This window comes from Bufo bufo, chromosome 1 (genome assembly GCF_905171765.1).
Source record: "Bufo bufo chromosome 1, aBufBuf1.1, whole genome shotgun sequence".
NCBI lineage: Eukaryota > Metazoa > Chordata > Amphibia > Anura > Bufonidae > Bufo > Bufo bufo.
The window spans coordinates 79152577-79176963 of record NC_053389.1 but is presented as its reverse complement, the minus strand read 5'-3'; positions in this window follow the sequence as shown (position 1 = coordinate 79176963).

The window sequence follows — 24387 nt, the reverse complement described above, 5'->3', positions numbered from 1 at the left end:
TCCCGCATTCAGCCGAGTCCATGTGGGCTGGCGCGGGGATATGATGTCACCGCACCAGCCCGCGCATCCTGGAGCGTGCTTACAGGCGGAGGGATCCTTTGAACCTCCCGCCTGTGAAGATATTGCACACACCTCTAATTACAGCGCCGGAGGTAAGCGGCACACAGGGGCAGGGGAGCTCTTTGTTCCCCTGTCCCTGTTATGCATAACATCTCCACCGCTGCCAAATGGCAGAGGATCTTTATTGATCCTTTGTCCTTTGAAGTGGCCAAAACTGGACATAATTGTCAAGTTGTCGGCCTCTCCCTCCTGCAGGCACATACCGGAGGGGGGGCACCCATGACTGGGGGGAATATGCTGGCCGCATTCTAAATATACAGTTGCAAGAAAAAGTATGTGAACCCTTTGGAATGATATGGATTTCTGCACAAATTGGTCATAAAATGTGATCTGATCTTCATCTAAGTCACAACAATAGACAATCACAGTCTGCTTAAACTAATAACACACAAAGAATTAAATGTTACCATGTTTTTATTGAACACACCATGTAAACATTCACAGTGCAGGTGGAAAAAGTATGTGAACCCCTAGACTAATGATATCTCCAAGAGCTAATTGGAGTGAGGTGTCAGCCAACTGGAGTCCAATCAATGAGATGAGATTGGAGGTGTTGGTTACAGCTGCCCTGCCCTATAAAAAAAACCCACCAGTTCTGGGTTTGCTTTTCACAAGAAGCATTGCCTGATGTGAATGATGCCTCACACAAAAGAGCTCTCAGAAGACCTACGATTAAGAATTGTTGACTTGCATAATGCTGGAAAGGGTTATAAAAGTATCTCCAAAAGCCTTGCTGTTCATCAGTCCATGGTAAGACAAATTGTCTATAAATGGAGAAAGTTCAGCACTGCTGCTACTCTTCCTAGGAGTGGCCGTCCTGTAAAGATGACTGCAAGAGCACAGCGCAGACTGCTCAATGAGGTGAAGAAGAATCCTAGAGTGTCAGCTAAAGACTTACAAAAGTCTCTGGCATATGCTAACATCCCTGTGAGCGAATCTACGATATGTAAAACACTAAACAAGAATGGATTTCATGGGAGGATACCACAAAGGAAGCCACTGCTGTCCAAAAAAACCCATTGCTGCACGTTTACAGTTTGCACAAGAGCACCTGGATGTTCCACAGCAGTACTGGCAAAATATTCTGTGGACAGATGAAACCAAAGTTGAGTTGTTTGGAAGAAACACACAACACTATGTGTTGAGAAAAAGAGGCACAGCACACCAACATAAAAACCTCATCCCAACTGTGAAGTATGGTGGTGGGGGCATCATGGTTTGGGGCTGCTTTACTGTGTCAGGGCCTGGATGGATTGCTATTATCAAAGGAAAAATGAATGACATAAAATAAAATACGTACAAATAAATAAAAAAAATCTTGATGTATGAGGTGGAGGTCCATATGGAGTAGGAGGTTGAGGAGGCGGTGGACATAGCGGTGGTGGAGGATGACGAGGTAGCCAACAATGGTTTTTGGTTTTAATTTTTTTATTTTTTTTAAAAGAGTGGGAAATATCAAAAATACAACAATGAGCAATTGCGCTGTAGTATAACAATGGCTGGGTAAGGCCGGTATACATGTCTATTCTGCACAAGGTACGGACAAGTCCTGTGGGATCCATGCCTGGTTCATTTTAACAGGCGGCTGCGCTTGTCTGTGATAATGCCCCCTGCCGTGCTAAACACACGTTAAGATAATACACTGGCTGCAGGGCAGGCCAGCACCTCCAAGGCGTAAAGGGCAAGCTCAGGCCATGTGCCCAATTTGGAGACCTAGAAGTTGAAAGGGGCAGACCCGTCATTCAATACGTGTAGGCGTGTGCACACATACTGCTCCACCATGTTGGTGAAATGCTGCCTCCTGCTAAGACGTTCCATATCAGCTGTTGGTGCTGGTTGTTGTGGCGTGCTGACAAAGCTTTTCCACATTTCGGCCATACTAACCCTGCCTTCTGAGGTGCTGGTGGTGCCCCAGCTGCGTTGGCAACCTCTTCCTCCTCCTCTGCCTTTGCCTTGTGGTTCCACTGTGCACCCGCTGTCAGGTGGGAATGCCACCAGCAGTGTGTCTACCAGCGTGCGCTTGTACTCGCGCATCTTAAGATCATGCTCCAGTGACGGAATTAAGGACGGTACGTTGTCCTTGTAATGGGGATCCAGCAGCGTGGCCACCCAGTATTCAGCACAAGTTAGAATGTGGGCAACTCGGCGGTCGTTGTGGAGAAACTGCAGCATGTAATCGCTCATGTGTGCCAGGCTACCCAGAGGCAACGACAAGCTGTCCTGTGTGGGAGGTGTATCGTCTGAGTCCTCTGTATCCCCCCAGCCACGCACCAGTGATGGCCATGAGCTGGTTTGGGTGCCACCCTGCTGTGAACACAGTTCCTCCTCCTCCATCTCCTCATCCTCCACCTCCTTATCCTCCAGAACTGTGCCCTGGCTGGACAATTGTGTACCTGGCGTTTGTGGGTGCAGGAACCCACCCTCAGAGCCACTTGTGATTGACTGGCCGGAAACCCTTTGAAATGATCCCTCTTCCTCCTCCTCCTCCTGTGCCACATCCTCTTCCATCATCGCCAGAAGCGTTTTTTCAAGGAGGCATAGAAGTGGGATAGTAACGCTGACAATGGCGTTATCGGCACTGGCCATGTTGGTGGAGTACTCGAAAAAGCGCAACAAGGAACACAGGTCACGCATGGAGGCCCAGTCATTGGTGGTGAAGTGGTGCTGTTCCGCAGAGCGACTCACCCATGCGTGCTGCAGCTGAAACTCCACTATCACCTGCTGCTGCTCACACAGTCTGGCCAGCATGTGCAAGGTGGAGTTCCACCTTGTGGGCACGTCGCATATGAGGCGGTGAGCGGGAAGTCCGAAGTTACGCTGCAGCGCTGACAGGTGAGCAGCAGCAGGGTGAGAACGCCGAAAGCGCGCACAGACGGCCCGCACTTTCTGCAGCAGCTCTGACCTATCAGGGTCATTTTTATGGAACATTTGCACCACTAAATTCAGCACATGCGCCAGGCAAGGGATGTGCGTCCAACCGGCTAGTGTCAGAGCTGCTACGAGATTTCACCCATTATCGCATACCACCAGGCCGGGATTGAGGCTCACTGGCACCAACCACTCATCTGTCTGTTGTTCCATGCCCGTCCACAGCTCCTGCGCGGTGTGGGGTTTGTCCCCCAAACAGATAAGTTTTAAAACTGCCTGCTGTCGTTTACCCCTGGCTGTGCTGAAGTTGGTGGTAAAGGTGTTACGCTGACCGGATGAGGAGGCGGTAGAGGATGAGGAAGCGGAGTAGGAGGAGGAAGCAACAGGAGGCAAACTGAAGCGCCCTGCAATCCTCGGTGATGGAAGGACATGCGCCAAACTGCTATCCGCCTCAGGCCCAGCCGCCACGGCATTTACCCAGTGTACTGTTAGGGAGATATAACGTCCCTGACCATGCTTACTGGTCCACGTATCCGTAGTTAGGTGGAACTTGCCCCAGATGGCGTTGCACAGTGCACACCTGATTTTGTCCCTCACTTGGTTGTGCAGGGAAGGGATGGCTCGCCTGGAAAAGTAGTGGCGGCTGGGCACGACGTACTGTGGGACAGCCACCGCCATAAGGCTTTTAAAACTCTCTGTCTCCACCAGACGGAATGACAGCATTTCAAAGGCCAGTCATTTTAAAATGCTGGCATTCAGGGCCAGGGATCGCGGGTGGGTAGGGAGGTACTTCCTCTTCCGCTCCAGTGTTTGGGAGATGGAGAGCTGAACGCTTCTGTCGGACATTGTGGAGATGCTTGGTGACCCAGGTGGTGGTGTTGCTGGCAGATCCTCAGGTGCCTCTGTCACTCCAGAGGTGGATGAAGAGGCCGAGACTGCAGCAGAAGAGGAAGCAGGAGGAGCCACAGACCTTTCTTGGTTTTTGAGGTGTCTACTCCACTGCAGCTCGTGCTTTGCACTTAGATGCCTGGTCATGCAGGTTGTGCTCTTGTTGAGAACGTTTATGCCTCGCTTCAGGCTCTTATTGCACAGCGTGCAAACCACTCGTGTCTTGTGGTCAGCACATTGTCTGAAGTAATGCCACGCCAGGGAACTCCTTGGAGCTGGCTTTGGTGTGCTCGGTCCCTTGTTGCGTTGGGCAGTAGCAGGCGTACTGTCTAGGGGATGGCCGCTACGCTTTTGCACCCTGCTCCCTCTTCTGCTGTGCTGGTGGCTCTGTGCGACCACTGCCTCCTTCTCCGAACTACACAGGTCACTCGCATGACCTTTATTCCATGTGGGGTCGAGGACCTCATCATCCTCCACATCATCTTCCACCCAGTCCTCACCCCTGCCTTCCTTGTCGTTCTGCACAATTTCAAAAGCCACAGCAGTTGGCACCTGTGTTTCGTCATCATCCGAGACGTGCTGCGGTGGTCCTCCCATGTACTCATCTTGAAACATAAGTGGTTGGGCATCGGTGCACTCAATCTCTTCCACTTTTGGGGCAGGGCTATGTGGATGGCCCTTGGAAACCATGCTAGCAGTGTCATCAAAAAGCAGAAGAGACTGCTGCATGACTTGGGGCTCAGACTGCTTGGCTGATTTGAAAGGGGGTGAGGTGAAAGACTGATGGACTGATTTGCTTTGGCAAACTGATGGACTCTGATCTTTCAGCAGGAGACTGGGTGGGAGACATTGTGAAGGAACTGGAGGCACTGTCAGCAACCCAATCTACTATCGCCTGTACTTGTTCTGGCCTCTCCATTCGTAGAGCCGCATTAGGCCCGATCAAATAACACTAAAGGTTCTGTCGCCTACTCGCACCTGAGGAAGGTGTTTCACTTGTGCGTGTAGCTGGCACAGATTGACCACGTCCTCCTTCTGCAACAGGAGCTCCACTTGCAGCACCAAGACCGGGGCCACGTCCCTTATTTGACGCTCTCCTCATTCTCCGCAAATTTAGGATCTGGACCAAAATGGGTGTTTTTTTAATAACAGAATATAACAGCAGTATCTAACGCATGTATTTCACACTGACAGATTCAGCAAAGTCCGCAAATTCAATATTTTTCCCCAAAATGGGTGTTTTTTTTATAACAGAAGATAACAGCAGTATCTAACGCATGTATTTCACACTCGCAGATGCAGCAAAGGCTGCAAATTTATTATTTTTCCTAAAATGGGTGTTTTTTTTTAATAACAGAAGATAACAGCAGTATCTAACGCGTGTATTTCACACTGACAGATGCAGCAAAGGCCACAAATTTAGTATTTTTCCCAAAATGGGTGTTTTTTTTTTTTTTCTAACAGAATATAACAGCAGTATCTAACGCGTGTATTTCACAGTGACAGATGCAGCAAGGGCTGCAAATTTATTATTTTTCCCAAAATGGGTGTTTTTTTAAATAACAGAATACAACAGCAGTATCTAACGCGTGTGTTTCACACTGACAGATGCAGCAAAGGCTGCAAATTTTGTATTTTTCCCAAAATAGCTGTTTTTTTGATCACTGCACAATCACTTTCAAAGCGCTGCGGCGATAAAAAAAATCAGTTTTGATATTTTTTATCAATCGCAGCGGCCTCCGGTACTTCGCTAGCCTCCCATTTGTAAGACAGGCTTGCTTTTTTTCTTGGGTATTCTCAGGGAATACCCCTAAATTTAGTAGTCCAAATGTCAAACAGGGGGTATTCTTCTGAAGAGGCCTACAGGCTTCTGACCCAGTCGGATGAGGAATGGGAACCCTCATCTGACGAATCTAGCGGGTCAGAATATGAACCTGTAGAAAGCAGTGGCAGTCTGACCCAAAGTTCGGACGAGGAGGTTGAGGTCCCTGATAGCACCAGGCGTACCCGGCCCCGTGTCGCTAGACCACAGGTTGCGCAGGATCCGCTTCAAGGGCAGCAGAGTGGGGCTGGCGCTGTCGGATCACGTGGTGAGGCATACACCAGCAGCGCAGCCCTCCCTGGACCTAGTACTAGCACTGTCGTACAACATGGTGAAGTAGCGAGCACCAGAAGGGCAGTTGAAGCTGGTACGGTGGCACGTGCAATAGTTACCCCGTCGCAGCCACTGCACAGACAGGCCTGTAGACCCCCTAGAGTCCCTGAGGTGCTGGCAAATCCTGATTGGCAGTCCCCAACTTCAGCCGCACCATTAGTTCCCCCTTTCACCGCCCAGTCTGGAGTTCGGGTTGAGACAGCTCAGATCGGTTCGGCCCTGGGATTTTTTGAGCTGTTCTTGACTGCGGAGCTCTTGGACTTAGTCGTGGCAGAAACAAATCGGTATGCCACTCAATTTATAGCCGCCAACCCGGGAAGCTATTATGCCCAGCCTTTCCGGTGGAAACCAGTCCAAGTTTCCGAATAAAAAAATTTCTGGGCCTTCTCCTGAACATGGGTCTAACCAAAAAGCATGAATTGCGGTCATATTGGTCCACGAATCCGATTCATCACATGCCCATGTTCTCTGCTGCTATGTCCAGGGCATGATTTGAGGCCATCCTGCGTTTCCTGCACTTTAGCGACAACACCACCTCCCGTCCCAGAGGCCACCCAGCTTTTGACCGGCTCCACAAAATTCGGCCCCTCATAGACCACTTCAACCAGAAATTTGCAGATTTGTATACCCCTGAGCAAAACATCAGCGTAGACGAGTCCCTAATACATTTTACCGGGCGCCTTGGATTCAAACAATACATCCCAAGCAAGCGCGCCCGGTATGGGGTCGAATTGTATAAGCTCTGTGAAAGGGCCACAGGCTATACCTACAAATTTCGGATCTATGAGGGAAAAGATCAGACCCTGGAGCCGGTCGGTTGCCCTGACTACCTGGGGAGCAGTGGGAAGACAGTCTGGGACTTGGTGTCACCCTTATTTGGCAAGGGGTACCATTTTTATGTGGACAATTTCAACACAAGTGTGGCCCTCTTCAGGCATTTGTTCCTAGAACAGATTGGCTGCTGTGGCACCGCGCAAACTAGTCGCGCGGATTTCCCCCAACGGCTCGTTACCACCCGTCTTGCAAGGGGGGAGAGGGCTGCCTTGTGTAACGAAGAACTGCTTGCGGTGAAATGGAGAGACAAGCGTGATGTTTACATGCTCTCCTCCATTCACGCAGACACGACAATACAAATTGAGCGAGCAACCAGTGTCATTGAAAAGCCCCTCTGTGTTCACGACTATAATTTGCTCATGGGAGGGGTGGACTTCAATGACCAGATATTGTCTCCGTATTTAGTTTCCCGACGCACCAGACGCTGGTATAAGAAGGTGTCTGTATATTTAATTCAATTGGCTGCATATAATAGTTTTGTTCTCTACAGTAAGGCTGGGAGAACACGATCCTTCCTCAAATTTCAGGACGAGATCATCGAGAACCTCCTGTATCCAGGAGGTTCCGTGGCCCCATCCACCAGTGTAGTTAGCCGTCTACACGAGCGACATTTCCCCAGTGTCGTTGCCGGTACCTCAACCCAACCGTCACCCCAAAAAAGATGTTGTGTCTGTAGCAGGAGTGGAATAAGGCGTGACACCCGCTATTTCTGTCCTGACTGCCCTGACCACCCTGCCCTATGCTTTGGAGAGTGTTTCCGGAAGTACCACACACAGGTACACTTAGCATAGGGATTGCATCTCACAGGACAGGTACACAGGGCTATTAGGGCCCTTTCACTCACAGCTGCTGCAAACCTCTCCTTTCACCTGGGATAAAGTGCATAATGTACTTCGCCACATCTTTAGGCGATTTGCGCTTTGCACATTGTCCCATGGGGAAGGAGAGGTTTGTCCTATAAAAGGTTAAAAAAAAAAAAAACACCAGTAAGCAAAAAAGTTAACGTTCAGTTCAAAAAGTTAAATAAAGTTTATATGTTCTGTTCAAAAGTTATTATAAAGTTAATAAAATTTATTGCGTTGCGGCCTGGTTTTTTATTTTTTGTTTTGTTTTTTTTACCTTCCAGGTGGACCAACCGATCGACTAGCTGCAGCACTGATGTGCATTCTGACAGAAGCATTGCGCTGCTATCAGATTACACAAAAGTCGGTGTATGCGGAGCTGCAAGACGAGATTTCTCCTCTGCAGTAAAAGATACGTTTGCCGAGGCATATGAGCTGAGGAGGCGGCGGTGTTCATATGCTTTGGCAAACACTTTGTATATATAAAAAAATATAAAAAATCCCGGTAATGATTTATTCATCCACATCGATTGATGTGAATGGAGAAATCGGGTTTGCCAGGGCATACGGGCTAAGTGGGTATGGATGTTGGGCGGAGCTCCTATGTTGGGCGGAGCTCCAAGAAATATCTTGGCAAAAGACAACTTTTACCATTTCTTTATACAAAGTTGGCATTTGACCGAGATATTTATCTCACCCAGCATGGGTATATGTAAAATGACACCCCAAAACACATTGCCCAACTTCTCCGGAGTACGGCAACACCAGATGTGTGACACTTTTTTGCAGCCTAGGTGGGCAAAGGAGCCCACATTCCAAAGAGCACTTTTAGGATTTCACCGGCCATTTTTTACAGATTTTGATTTCAAACTACTTACCACACATTAGGGCCCCTAGAATGCCAGGGTAGTATAACTACCCCACAAGTGACCCGATTTTGGAAAGAAGACACCCCCAGGTATTTCGTGATGGGCATAGTGAGTTCATGGAACTTTTTATTTTTTGTCACAAGTTAGTGGAATATGAGACTTTGTAAGGAAAAATAAAAATAAAAAATCATAATTTTCCGCTAACTTGTGACAAAAAATAAAAAGTTCTATGAACTCACTATGCCCATCAGCGAATACCTTAGGGTGTCTACTTTCCGAAATGGGGTCATTTGTGGGGTTTTTCTACTGTCTGGGCATTGTAGAACCTCAGGAAACATGACAGGAAACATGACAGGTGCTCAGAGCTGCTTCAAAAAGCAGAAATTCACATTTTTGTACCATAGTTTGTAAACGCTATAACTTTTACCCAAACCATTTTTTTTTTACCCAAACATTTTTTTTTATTAAAGACATGTAGAACAGTAAATTTAGAGAAAAATGTATATATGGATGTCGTTTTTTTAAAAAAAATTTACAACTGAAAGTGAAAAATGTCATTTTTTTGCAAAAAAATCGGTACATTTCGATTAATAACAAAAAAAGTAAAAATGTCAGCAGCAATGAAATACCATCAAATGAAAGCTCTATTAGTGAGAAGAAAAGAAGGTAAAATTCATTTGGGTGGTAAGTTGCATGACCGAGCAATAAACAGTGAAAGTAGTGTAGTGCAGAAGTGTAAAAAGTGGCCTGGTCATTAAGGGTGTTTAAGCTAGGGGAGCTGAGGTGGTTTAACTTGAATTTAACACTTGCAGATCTGGAAAATACTGCTTTTTGAAAAAAAAATGTGTGTTTTTCAAACCCCAGAAAATGATGGGTGTATTTCTAGCTTAAATTGCACACTGACTAATACAGATGTTGTAGTTTGCCCAAGAAAATGGTGATTTGCAATGTCCCAAAAGCTCAGATGCAGTGCTAGTGCACTGAGCTTGCATAAAATGGCCGCCGCCACCGCCACCCACCTAACTAACAGAATTATAAAAGTTTTTTTTTTTTTGGTCAATGGGCTCAGGGCAGGGTAAAACGATAGTGCCCTGCACCCACACAACTATTTCTCTGTAAATCGCAGAGTTACATTCTCTCCTATTCTCTCCCTGAAATCACAAGTCCAGCAGCATCCTCTCCCTACACTTGTAACAGCAGAGTGACGTGCAGCGCTACGTGACTCGAGCTTATATAGAGCCTGTGTTACATGCTGCTCTGGCCAATCACAGCCATGCCATTAGTAGGCATGGCTGTGATGGCTTCTAAGGTCAGACAGTTAACCGCTTGTTGATTGGCTGCTCTGCAGCCTTTCAAAAAGCGGCAAGAAAGCGCCGAACACCAAACCCGAACTTTTATGGAAATGTTCGGGTCCGGGGTCCAAAAATCCTAAAGTTCGGTACGAACCCGAACTTTACAGTTCGGGTTCGCTCAACCCCAAAGACGAGGTGACTAAAAAATGGTGGCAAAAAAAGCTGTTTTGGCATTTTAGTTTTTTTACAGCGTTCATCTGATGGCTTATTTCATGTGATATTTTTATAGAGCTGGTTGTTAGGGATGCAACGATTCCAAATATGTCTATTTTTTATTTAATTTTTTAAAGTTTTACACAATAATAGCATATATTTTTATTTTATGATTTTTGGTGTTGCCTTATTTATATATTTCTTTTCTGGCAATAGTCTTGTGTGGGGGCCAATTTTTTGCGAGATGAGGTGATGTTTTCATTGGTACCATATTGGGGTACATATGACATTTTGATCTCTTGTTCAACTCATGTTTTGGTGAGTTGCTGAAGTGGCTAAAAAATAGCTGTTTTGGCATTAGAGCGTTCACCTGATGGGGTAGATCATATGATATTTTTATAGAACCGATCGTTACAGACATGGCGATACTATATATGTCTATTTTTTTATTTCTACTTTTAAATGACTTAATTGGGCAAAAAGGGTGCTTTTATACATCAGATTTTTTGTTTTTCATTTAGTTTACACTTTGTGTTCCCCATTAGGTCACACAAGACCTCTGAGGGACATTTAACTTTTTTTTTTACTGCTTTCTCCTGTAACTGGAACTGACATAGTAGGGCGAATACAGCCACCAAAAAAAGTTGTACAGTAGTATACTATGCTGTACAGCCTCACTGCAGGGCTGATCGAGGTCTCAGGAAGACCCGGCAGCTTCTGCAGTCTCCTGGTCTAGGCGCATATTGCCTACTATCTGTAAACACAGCTCATTTTGCGATCCAGAAGGCAGAGGCACCGAAGAACAGCCCCTGCCTTCTCTATGTTGAGCCCTGCTGTAACTGACAGTGGGCCCCCTCTCAGCAGCTGTACAATTAGAGTGTAGCTGCAGTCTCTGAATCAGGGGCGGATTGGCCATAGACCCTACAGGGAAATTTCCCGGTGGGCTGATGCCCAGGGGGCCGCCCAAGCCCTCCTGAACTCAACTGTATGACCGTCCTCAGGATGGAAATACAGTTGAATACTGTGGTAGGGGCAGCAGTATTTTGTGCTGCACTTTGATATTTGGTTCTGCTGGTGCAGTATTTTGTGCTGCACTGTGGTATTGCAGGCCCTGCCTACTTGTGTTGTCCCTGCCTTCTTTTTTTTGTCAGTTTGGACCTGCCTAGTGGCCACTTTTAGTTTTTTTTTCCAGGGCAACTTTAAGTTCCCAATCTGCCACTGCTCTAAATGAATGTTCCAAAACTAGATAAGTCCCGACCGCCCAGGACGTTTATAGTCTATGAGTGGTCGAAAAATTCCCCATTGCAATGTGTTTTTCAACAGGCTGTCTGTCAAACAGCTTGAAAGGGCTTTGATACAGGACCAGGAGACCTTAGTGTCATGCATGACTTTTCAGGGCAATCAGGGCACTTTCTATTTATACTGTATTGAATCTGACCAAATTGCAACCGTATTTCACGAAATTCACCGATCTCTATTCATAGTTACTTTAATGTGTGAAAAGCTTAACCATATTTACCACTGTTCATAAATCTGATTTAAATTCAAATGTAAACTTAACTGCTGTGTCCACCTTTGTACCCAATTATTTTAAGTGTGTTTAATCTTAAATGAAAAATTAAGCTAACTTGCAAAATATCATAATTAAAGCTGTCCTGCCATTCTGTATCTACAGTCGTGGCCAAAAGTTTTGAGAATTACATAAATATTGGAAATTGGAAAAGTTGCTGCTTAAGTTTTTATAATAGCAATTTGTATATAGAACTATTATCAAATAAGAAAAGGCTCCACCAGCAAACTACTGGAGCTCAGCCTTTCAGTTACCAGCTGAAAAAAGAGATCAAATCAATAGAAATATAGGCTGGCTCACAGTATTTTTGCATTAAAATTTTTATTAATACACTAAATTAAATGACTTGTACCATCATACAACATACATACATGCATACATGTGTAAATATAGGTATATAAGTGCGGAGCTCACGCACAATCCTATATATCTGGAGTACTCCTAATAGGACCAAATGGCTAGAGTGAGGCTGCAAGAGATATTCAAATGAACCGCTTGTATGTCCAGGACATGGATAGCAAATTGCCAGGTGATTGAAACAAAAGTTCAAACAAAGATTACAAAATGTCCTTGCTGTATTCTCATCAAGAGAGGTTCTGCATTCACATAACCTGTAACAGATCTTAGCCGCAACTGTTAGGCAGTGCTCCACTTACTTTTTCGCTTGCAGAGCAAGATTTCAGACAAGCTCACTCAGCGTCTCACGTGTCCAGCCAGGTAATGAATCGCTGGGTTAGTGACGCAGGCGTCTGAAGCCGTCAGACCAACGGAAGCTGGTTGAGCTGAGCTGAGCTGGTGATTGCCTTAGCCTGTCAGGCCGGCAGCAGTAGATGTAACAAGGTTTTACCTTGATTTGCGGCAATAGTGACACAGGTGTAGTCCACTTTTTGAGTAGTTAGTGAATGCAAACCTTTAAAGCGGTATGGGACGTCTTCGGATACTTTAAAAATCCTCAAAGAACTGGAAATTGAAGCAAAGTCTTCCTCTTGCAAAAAACCGCACCGACAGCCTTGGTCTCTATACACACTAGACGCGTTTCGGAAACAAGTTCCTTCCTCAGTAGATAATCATAGAATGCTGAATGTAGATACAAGTCATGACTTTAAATACCCTTTTTCAGGTTAATACAAAATGTGGGTCGGATTGTGGACTGGGCTAATTACACAGCCTCAATCCACAGCTATACAATATAAAAAGTGATTGCTCACAGTTTCATTGCAACCTATAACTTCCTATCAAACTATGTATATATATGCGCACAGTATATACTAAAAATATATAAACATAACCAAGAATAAATTATAACATATGCTGAATAGACTAAGTTGTAGTATTGAAAAGATTTAATAACAGATGCGGATCGAACTGCAAACTCAATTCATATCACAGTCCCTATTTCCACCATATATAAATGATCTGTAATCAATACTTTACAGCATATGTTTATAAATATTCAAAGTATGAACAATAACATAAAAATACTGTTTATAACAATAAAATAAATAAAATAAAAAAAATGTAAAAAAAAAATGTTAAAAAATTTTCAAAAATTTCTTTCCAAAAATTATTATTATTTTTTTTTTCTTGAAATAGGTAACCCATGCTAAAGATGTCTAGATTGAGATATTTTTGTGGCTTTGGGAGAGAAGGGAAGGGATGCAGGAGGAGTCAGTGCGGTGATTAACAACCTGGCACCGACTCCCCATGTAAACCAACCCGTCTCCCCTAGAGAAACCCAAAAATCTCAATTTCCGAGTTGAGGCCCTGGGGCATCAGGGACCCAAACTCAAATATTTTCTTGGACTCTTGTCTAGACATTTTGGCCACAAAATCTCCTCCTCTCCAATCTTCTTTAACCGATTGGATAGCTGTGTATCTCATATTACTTGGATCACCTGCATGGTAAAGTTTAAAATGTTTGGATAAAGGATGCGTTTCAGATTGTTTTTTGATGTTATTTATATGTTCAGATATTCTAGTCTTAAATGTCCTTTTTGTACGGCCAATGTACTGTTTTGGGCATGGGCACTGAATAATATAAATTACTGCCTTACTATTGCATGACAATATTTCTTTGATTTCCCATTTAAAATTATTGGACGTTGACATTATCTGTTGTGTGTTTCTATTAAAATGTGTCTGTCTACAATTGAGACAGCAACCACATCTGTAGAAACCTTTTAAATTAGCCCATGGGGTTATCAATGATTTTGTCTGGTGTTTTCTTATAGTAGGAGCTACTTGAAGTCCCAAATTAGAGGCCCAAGTATACACTATTGGCGGATGTGCTGGAAGTATAGGGCCCAGAACCTTATCGTTTTTCAATAGGTGCCAATGGTTATGGACAATACTGCTCACCATCTTATGATCTTTATTATATGGTAGAATTATTTTAGCTGTAGTGTCTTGTTCTTGTAAAGTAGTCGGTACTTCTTTGGGCTTAAAAAATGAGGCTCTGTCTAATTGTCTTACCCTTTGGATTGAATTCTTCAAAAGTTTATTGGGGTACTCTTTTGCTAAGAATTGAGCTTTCATATTTAGTGCCTCTGCCTCAAATTGTTCATCTGCCGTACAATTTCTTCGTAAGCGCCTAAATTGGCTAAAAGGGACATTTAAGAGCCACCTCGGAAGATGGCAACTTGTATTCAAAATGAAACTGTTTTTAGCTACATCTTTTTGATATGTGCTACAGGCGAAAGTTTCCTTTTTCTTTTCAATGTGTAGATCCAAAAAATCCACTGAGCATGGGTCAATATTGGCTGTGAATTTCAAATTAAACTTGTTGGTGTTGATGTTGTCTATGAACTCCAACAATGATATATGGGATCCTTTCCAAATTAACAGGATGTCATCTATATAGCGCCGCCATAGGACCAGGTCCGCTCCAAGCTTTGGGGTAATGGTGTCTTGTTCCCAAGCTGCCATAAATAAATTGGCATAGCTCGGAGCGAACCTGGTACCCATGGCGGTGCCCGTAGTCTGTAGATAATAATTGGACCCAAATTGGAAATAATTATGATTAAGCACAAAATTGATGCCATCTAGTATAAATTGGAGTTGTTCAATTGCAAGGTTCCCCTTTTGAGACAGGATTTTGGACACTGCCTGTATACCCTGATTGTGATTGATGCTTGTATACAGAGAACTTACGTCCAATGTAGCAAGCATCAGAGACACTCAATATCTGGACAGGTTTTTGCAACCCTATGTCAGAGACACTCCTTCGTATCTTGGGGATACCTCTACAGTAGTGACACTGTTGGAGAATATGTACTGTCACCCAGACTGGATGCTTGCTACATTGGACGTAAGTTCTCTGTATACAAGCATCAATCACAATCAGGGTATACAGGCAGTGTCCAAAATCCTGTCTCAAAAGGGGAACCTTGCAATTGAACAACTCCAATTTATACTAGATGGCATCAATTTTGTGCTTAATCATAATTATTTCCAATTTGGGTCCAATTATTATCTACAGACTACGGGCACCGCCATGGGTACCAGGTTCGCTCCGAGCTATGCCAATTTATTTATGGCAGCTTGGGAACAAGACACCATTACCCCAAAGCTTGGAGCAGACCTGGTCCTATGGCGGCGCTATATAAATGACATCCTGTTAATTTGGAAAGGATCCCATATATCATTGTTGGAGTTCATAGACAACATCAACACCAACAAGTTTAATTTGAAATTCACAGCCAATATTGACCCATGCTCAGTGGATTTTTTGGATCTACACATTGAAAAGAAAAAGGAAACTTTTGCCTGTAGCACATATCAAAAAGATGTAGCTAAAAACTGTTTCATTTTGAATACAAGTTGCCATCTTCCGAGGTGGCTCTTAAATGTCCCTTTTAGCCAATTTAGGCGCTTACGAAGAAATTGTACGGCAGATGAACAATTTGAGGCAGAGGCACTAAATATGAAAGCTCAATTCTTAGCAAAAGAGTACCCCAATAAACTTTTGGAGAATTCAATCCAAAGGGTAAGACAATTAGACAGAGCCTCATTTTTTGAGCCCAAAGAAGTACCGACTACTTTACAAGAACAAGACACTACAGCTAAAATAATTCTACCATATAATAAAGATCATAAGATGGTGAGCAGTATTGTCCATAACCATTGGCACCTATTGAAAAACGATAAGGTTCTGGGCCCTATACTTCCAGCACATCCGCCAATAGTGTATACTCGGGCCTCTAATTTGGGACTTCAAGTAGCTCCTACTATAAGAAAACACCCGACAAAATCATTGATAACCCCATGGGCTAATTTAAAAGGTTTCTACAGATGTGGTTGCTGTCTCAATTGTAGACAGACACATTTTAATAGAAACACACAACAGATAATGTCAACGTCCAATAATTTTAAATGGGAAATCAAAGAAATATTGTCATGCAATAGTAAGGCAGTAATTTATATTATTCAGTGCCCATGCCCAAAACAGTACATTGGCCGTACAAAAAGGACATTTAAGACTAGAATATCTGAACATATAAATAACATCAAAAAACAATCTGAAACGCATCCTTTATCCAAACATTTTAAACTTTACCATGCAGGTGATCCAAGTAATATGAGATACACAGCTATCCAATCGGTTAAAGAAGATTGGAGAGGAGGAGATTTTGTGGCCAAAATGTCTAGACAAGAGTCCAAGAAAATATTTGAGTTTGGGTCCCTGATGCCCCAGGGCCTCAACTCGGAAATTGAGATTTTTGGGTTTCTCTAGGGGAGACGGGTTGGTTTACATGGGGAGTCGGTGCCAGGTTGTTAATCACCGCACTGACTCCTCCTGCATCCCTTCCCTTCTCTCCTAAAGCCACAAAAATATCTCAATCTAGACATCTTTAGCATGGGTTACCTATTTCAAGAAAAAAAATAAAAAATCTTTGGAAAGAAATTTTTGGAAAAAAAATTTTGAAAATTTTTTAACATTTTTTTTTTACATTTTTTTTATTTTATTTATTTTATTGTTATAAACAGTATTTTTTATGTTATTGTTCATACTTTGAATATTTATAAACATATGCTGTAAAGTATTGATTACAGATCATTTATATATGGTGGAAATAGGGACTGTGATATGAATTGAGTTTGCAGTTCGATCCGCATCTGTTATTAAATCTTTTCAATACTACAACTTAGTCTATTCAGCATATGTTATAATTTATTCTTGGTTATGTTTATATATTTTTAGTATATACTGTGCGCATATATATACATAGTGTGATAGGAAGTTATAGGTTGCAATGAAACTGTGAGCAATCACTGCTTATATTGTATAGCTGTGGATTGAGGCTGTGTAATTAGCCCAATCCACAATCCGACCCACATTTTGTATTAACCTGAAAAAGGGTATTTAAAGTCATGACTTGTATCTACATTCAGCATTCTATGATTATCTACTGAGGAAGGAACTTGTTTCCGAAACGCGTCTAGTGTGTATAGAGACCAAGGCTCTCGGTGCGGTTTTTTGCAAGAGGAAGACTTTGCTTCAATTTCCAGTTCTTTGAGGATTTTTAAAGTATCCGAAGACGTCCCATACCGCTTTAAAGGTTTGCATTCACTAACTACTCAAAAAGTGGACTACACCTGTGTCACTATTGCCGCAAATCAAGGTAAAACCTTGTTACATCTACTGCTGCCGGCCTGACAGGCTAAGGCAATCACCAGCTCAGCTCAGCTCAACCAGCTTCCGTTGGTCTGACGGCTTCAGACGCCTGCGTCACTAACCCAGCGATTCATTACCTGGCTGGACACGTGAGACGCTGAGTGAGCTTGTCTGAAATCTTGCTCCGCAAGCGAAAAAGTAAGTGGAGCACTGCCTAACAGTTGCGGCTAAGATCTGTTACAGGTTATGTGAATGCAGAACCTCTCTTGATGAGAATACAGCAAGGACATTTTGTAATCTTTGTTTGAACTTTTGTTTCAATCACCTGGCAATTTGCCATCCATGTCCTGGACATACAAGCGGTTCATTTGAATATCTCTTGCAGCCTCACTCTAGCCATTTGGTCCTATTAGGAGTACTCCAGATATATAGGATTGTGCGTGAGCTCCGCACTTATATACCTATATTTACACATGTATGTATGTTGTATGATGGTACAAGTCATTTAATTTGTATATACTCCAGAATGTTATGAAGAGTGATCAGATGAATTGCATAGTCCTTCTTTGCCATGAAAATTAACTTAATCCCAAAAAAAACTTTCCACTGCATTTCATTGCTGTCATTAACCACCTCAGCCCCCAGTGCTTAAACACCCTGAAAGACCAGGCCACTTTTTACACTTCTGACCTACACTACTTTCACCGTTTATTGCTCGGTCATGCAACTTACCACCCAAATGAATTTTACCTCCTTTTCTTCTCACTAATAGAGCTTTCATTTGGTGGTATTTCATTGCTGCTGACATTTTTACTTTTTTTGTTATTAATCGAAATTTAACGATTTTTTTGCAAAAAAATGACATTTTTCACTTTCAGTTGTAAAATTTTGCAAAAAAAAACGACATCCATATATAAATTTTGCTCTAAATTTATTGTTCTACATGTCTTTGATAAAAAAAAAATGTTTGGGTAAAAAAAAAATGGTTTGGGTAAAAGTTATAGCGTTTACAAACTATGGTACAAAAATGTGAATTTCCGCTTTTTGAAGCAGCTCTGACTTTCTGAGCACCTGTCATGTTTCCTGAGGTTCTACAATGCCCAGACAGTACAAACACCCCACAAATGACCCCATTTCGGAAAGTACACACCCTAAGGTATTCGCTGATGGGCATAGTGAGTTCATAGAACTTTTTATTTTTTGTCACAAGTTAGCGGAAAATGATGATTTTTTTTCTTTTTTTTTTTTTTCTTACAAAGTCTCATATTCCACTAACTTGTGACAAAAAATAAAAAGTTCTATGGACTCACTATGCCCATCAGCGAATACCTTGGGGTCTCTTCTTTCCAAAATGGGGTCACTTGTGGGGTGGTTATACTGCCCTGGCATTCTAGGGGCCCAAATGTGTGGTAAGGAGTTTGAAATCAAATTCTGTAAAAAATGACCTGTGAAATCCGAAAGGTGCTCTTTGGAATATGGGCCCCTTTGCCCACCTAGGCTGCAAAAAAGTGTCACACATCTGGTATCTCCGTACTCAGGAGAAGGTGGGGAATGTGTTTTGGGGTGTCATTTTATATATACCCATGCTGGGTGAGAGAAATATCTTGGTCAAATGCCAACTTTGTATAAAAAAATGGGAAAAGTTATCTTTTGCCAAGATATTTCTCTCACCCAGCATGGGTATATGTAAAATGACACCCCAAAACACATTCCCCAACTTCTCCTGAGTACGGAGATACCAGATGTGTGACACTTTTTTGCAGCCTAGGTGGGCAAAGGGGCCCATATTCCAAAGAGCACCTTTCGGATTTCACAGGTCATTTTTTACAGAATTTGATTTCAAACTCCTTACCACACATTTGGGCCCCTAGAATGCCAGGGCAGTATAACTACCCCACAAATGACCCCATTTTGGAAAGAAGACACCCCAAGGTATTCCGTGAGGGGCATGGCAAGTTCCTCGAATTTTTTTTTTTTTGTCACAAGTTAGTGGAAAATGATGATTATTTTTTTTATTTTTTTTTTTCATACAAAGTCTCATATTCCACTAACTTGTGACAAAAAATAAAAACTTCCATGAACTCACTATGCCCATCAGCGAATACCTTGGGGTCTCTTCTTTCCAAAATGGGGTCACTTGTGGGGTAGTTATACTGCCCTGGCATTCTAGGGGCCCAAATGTGTGGTAAGGAGTTTGAAATCAAATTCTGTAAAAAATGACCTGTGAAATCCAAAAGGTGCTCTTTGGAATATGGGCCCCTTTGCCCACCTAGGCTGCAAAAAAGTGTCACACATCTGGTATCTCTGTATTCAGGAGAAGTTGAGGAATGTGTTTTGGGGTGTCTTTTTACATATACCCATGCTGGGTGAGATAAATATCTTGGTCAAATGCCAACTTTGTATAAAAAAAATGGGAAAAGTTGTCTTTTGCCAAGATATTTCTCTCACCCAGCATGGGTATATGTAAAATGACACCCCAAAACACATTCCCCAACTTCTCCTGAGTACGGAGATACCAGATGTGTGACACTTTTTTGCAGCCTAGGTGGGCAAAGGGGCCCATATTCCAAAGAGCACCATTCGGATTTCACAGGTCATTTTTTACAGAATTTGATTTCAAACTCCTTACCACACATTTGGGCCCCTAGAATGCCAGGGCAGTATAACTACCCCACAAGTGACCCCATTTTGGAAAGAAGAGACCCCAAGGTATTCGCTGATGGGCATAGTGAGTTCATGGAAGTTTTTATTTTTTGGCACAAGTTAGTGGAATATGAGACTTTGTATGAAAAAAAAAAAAAAAATCAGCATTTTCCACTAACTTGTGACAAAAAATAAAAAATTCTAGGAACTCGCCATGCCCCTCACGGAATACCTTGGGGTGTCTTCTTTCCAAAATGGGGTCACTTGTGGGGTAGTTATACTGCCCTGGCATTTTCCAGGGGCCCTAATGTGTGGTAAGTAGGTAAATGACCTGTGAAATCCTAAAGGTGCTCTTTGGAATATGGGCCCCTTTGCCCACCTAGGCTGCAAAAAAGTGTCACACATGTGGTATCGCCGTATTCAGGAGAAGTTGGGGAATGTGTTTTGGGGTGTCATTTTACATATACCCTTGCTGGGTGAGAGAAATATCTTGACAAAAGACAACTTTTCCCATTTTTTTATACAAAGTTGGCATTTGACCAAGATATTTCTCTCACCCAGCATGGGTATATGTAAAATGACACCCCAAAACACATTCCCCAACTTCTCCTGAGTACGGCGATACCAGATGTGTGACACTTTTTTGCAGCCTAGATGCGCAAAGGTGCCCAAATTCCTTTTAGGAGGGCATTTTTAGACATTTGGATACCAGACTTCTTCTCACGCTTTGGGGCCCCTAGAATGCCAGGGCAGTATAAATACCCCACATGTGACCCCATTTTGGAAAGAAGACACCCCAAGGTATTCAATGAGGGGCATGGCGAGTTCATAGAATCTTTTTTTTTTGGCACAAGTTAGCGGAAATTGATATTTTTAATTTTTTTCTCACAAAGTCTCCCGTTCCGCTAACTTGGGACAAAAATTTCAATCTTTCATGGACTCAATATGCCCCTCACGGAATACCTGGGGGTGTCTTCTTTCCGAAATGGGGTCACATGTGGGGTATTTATACTGCCCTGGCATTCTAGGGGCCCTAAAGCGTGAGAAGAAGTCTGGAATATAAATGTCTAAAAAATTTTACGCATTTGGATTCCGTGAGGGGTATGGGGAGTTCATGTGAGATTTTATTTTTTGACACAAGTTAGTGGAATATGAGACTTTGTAAGAAAAAAAAATAATAATTCTGCTAACTTGGGCCCCTGTAAGGCTTCATTCAGACGTCCGGATGCGTTTTGCGGATCCGATCCATCTATCAGTGCATCCGTAAAAATCATGCAGACATCTGAATGGAGCTTTACAGGGGGGTGATCAATGACAGGGGTGTAATCAATGACAGGGGGGTGATCAGGGAGTCTATATGGGGTGATAACCACAGTCATTGATCACGCCCCTGTAAGGCTTCATTCAGACGTCCGTATGCGTTTTGCGGATCCGATCCATCTATCAGTGCATCCGTAAAAATCATGCGGACATCTGAATGGAGCTTTACAGGGGGGTGATCAATGACAGGGGTGTAATCAATGACAGGGGGGTGATCAGGGAGTCTATATGGGGTGATCACCACAGTCATTCATCATGCCCCTGTAAGGCTTCATTCAGACGTCCGGATGCGTTTTGCGGATCCGATCCATCTATCAGTGCATCCGTAAAAATCATGCGGACATCTGAATGGAGCTTTACAGGGGGGTGATCAGGGGGTCTATATGGGGTGATCACCACAGTCATTGATCACGCCCCTGTAAGGCTTCATTCAGACGTCCGGATGCGTTTTGCGGATCCGATCCATCTATCAGTGGATCCGTAAAAATCATGCGGACGTCTGAATGGAGCTTTACAGGGGGGTAATCAATGACAGGGGGGTGATCAGGGAGTCTATATGGGGTGATCACCACAGTCATTGATCACGCCCCTGTAAGGCTTCATTCAGACGTCCGGATGCGTTTTGCGGATCCGATCCATCTATCAGTGGATCCGTAAAAATCATGCGGACGTCTGAATGGAGCTTTACAGGGGGGTGATCAATGACAGGGGGGGTGATCAATGACAGGGGGGTGATCAATGACAGGGGGGAGATCAGGGAGTCTATATGGGGTGATCAGGGGTGATCAGGGGCCTAATAAGGGGTTAATAAGTGACGGGGGGGGTGTAGTGTAGTGTAGTGGTGCTTGGTGCTACTTTACTGAGCTACCTGTGTCCTCTGGTGGTCGATCCAAACAAAGGGGACCACCAGAGGACCAGGTAGCAGGTATATTAGACGCTGTTATCAAAACAGCGTCTAATATACCTGTTAGGGGTTAAAAAAAACACATCTCCAGCCTGCCAGCGAACGATCGCCGCTGGCAGGCTGGAGATCAACTCTCTTACCTTCCGTTCCTGTGAGCGCGCGCGCCTGTGTGCGCGCGTTCACAGGAAATCTCGCGTCTCGCGAGATGACGCGTATATGCGTCCAGGCGGAATGAATCAACCACCTCCAGGACGCGTCTGTGCGTACAGCGGTCCGGAGGTGGTTAAAGGACCTGCTGAGATCATTTCAGTAATCGTCTTGTTAACTCAGGTGAGAATGTTGACGAGCACAAGGCTGGAGATCATTATGTCAGGCTGATTGAGTTAAAATGGCAGACTTGACATATTAAAAGGAGGGTGATGCTTTAAATCATTGTTCTTCCATTGTTAACCATGGTGACCTGCAAAGAAACGCGTGCAGCCATCATTGCGTTGCATAAAAATGGCTTCACAGGCAAGGATATTGTGGCTACTAAGATTGCACCTCAATCAACAATTTATAAGATCATCAAGAACTTCAAGGAAAGAGGTTCAATTCTTGTTAAGAAGGCTTCAGGGCGTCCAAGAAAGTCCAGCAAGCGCCAGGATCGTCTCCTAAAGAGGATTCAGCTGTGGGATCGGAGTGCCACCAGTGCAGAGCTTGCTCAGGAATGGCAGCAGGCAGGTGTGAGCGCATCTGCACGCACAGTGAGGTGAAGACTTTTGGAAGATGGCCTGGTGTCAAGAAGGGCAGCAAAGAAGCCACTTCTCTAAAAAAAAAAAACATCAGGGACAGATTGATCTTCTGCAGAAAGTATGGTGAATGGACTGCTGAGGACTGGGGCAAAGTCATATTCTCCGATGAAGCCTCTTTCCGATTGTATGGGGCATCTGGAAAAAGGCTTGTCCGGAGAAGAAAAGGTGAGCGCTACCATCAGTCCTGTGTCATGCCAACAGTAAAGCATCCTGAGACCATTCATGTGTGGGGTTGCTTCTCATCCAAGGGAGTGGGCTCACTCACAATTTTGCCCAAAAACACAGCCATGAATAAAGAATGGTACCAAAACACCCTCCAACAGCAACTTCTTCCAACAATCCAACAACAGTTTGGTGAAGAACAATGCATTTTCCAGCACGATGGAGCACCGTGCCATAAGGCAAAAGTGATAACTAAGTGGCTCGGGGACCAAAACGTTGACATTTTGGGTCCATGGCCTGGAAACTCCCCAGATCTTAATCCCATTGAGAACTTGTGGTCAATCCTCAAGAGGCGGGTGGACAAACAAAAACCCACTAATTCTGACAAACTCCAAGAAGTGATTATGAAAGAATGGGTTTCTATCAGTCAGGAATTGGCCCAGAAGTTGATTGAGAGCATGCCCAGTCGAATTGCAGAGGTCCTGAAAAAGAAGGGCCAACACTGCAAATACTGACTCTTTGCATAAATGTCATGTAATTGTCGATAAAAGCCTTTGAAACGTATGAAGTGCGTGTAATTATATTTCATTACATCACAGAAACAACTGAAACAAAGATCTAAAAGCAGTTTAGCAGCAAACTTTGTGAAAACGAATATTTGTCTCATTCTCAAAACTTTTGGCCACGACTGTACAGCTCATATGCAGGCCTATCTGTCTTCATAGTAACAGTTTACACACCCCGTATGGTCAGATTCTGCAGCCACATTACTTTTCATTTAATCCCTACTTTTTGGTAAATTAGTAAAAAGCAGATAAAATGCCCCCTTCCCTCAGCAGGACCTGTAAAGTTATACTTACCTGCTCCCCACCGCTCTGTTAAGGCTCCATGGCTTCTGGTCAGTCTTCACGGACTTAGTCAGGTGTGCTGCTGCAGCCAACGACTGGCCTCACTGGTGACATGTGGTCAAGTAGTTACATGTCTCTTGGGGACATGTCACTACCTGGGCCAATCCCTGGCTGCGGCGGTGCACATGACCCCGTCCATGCAGGAACTTTACATGCCGGGATTGGAGGTCTAGTGAAGAAAGTTCAAGTGCAAAGGAGCCTGAATGGACTGACAGGGAGTAGGTAAGTATAGTTCTCGTCACAGATCCCGCTGGGTTGGTGGGGGTTAATACATGGTGGCATCTACCACTGATAGGCTATAACAGCATGTTTACAGATACGTCATAAATGCTATTGACAAACTGATGACATATGTGTTACATGGATGCCATTATGACTTATGGTATGACCA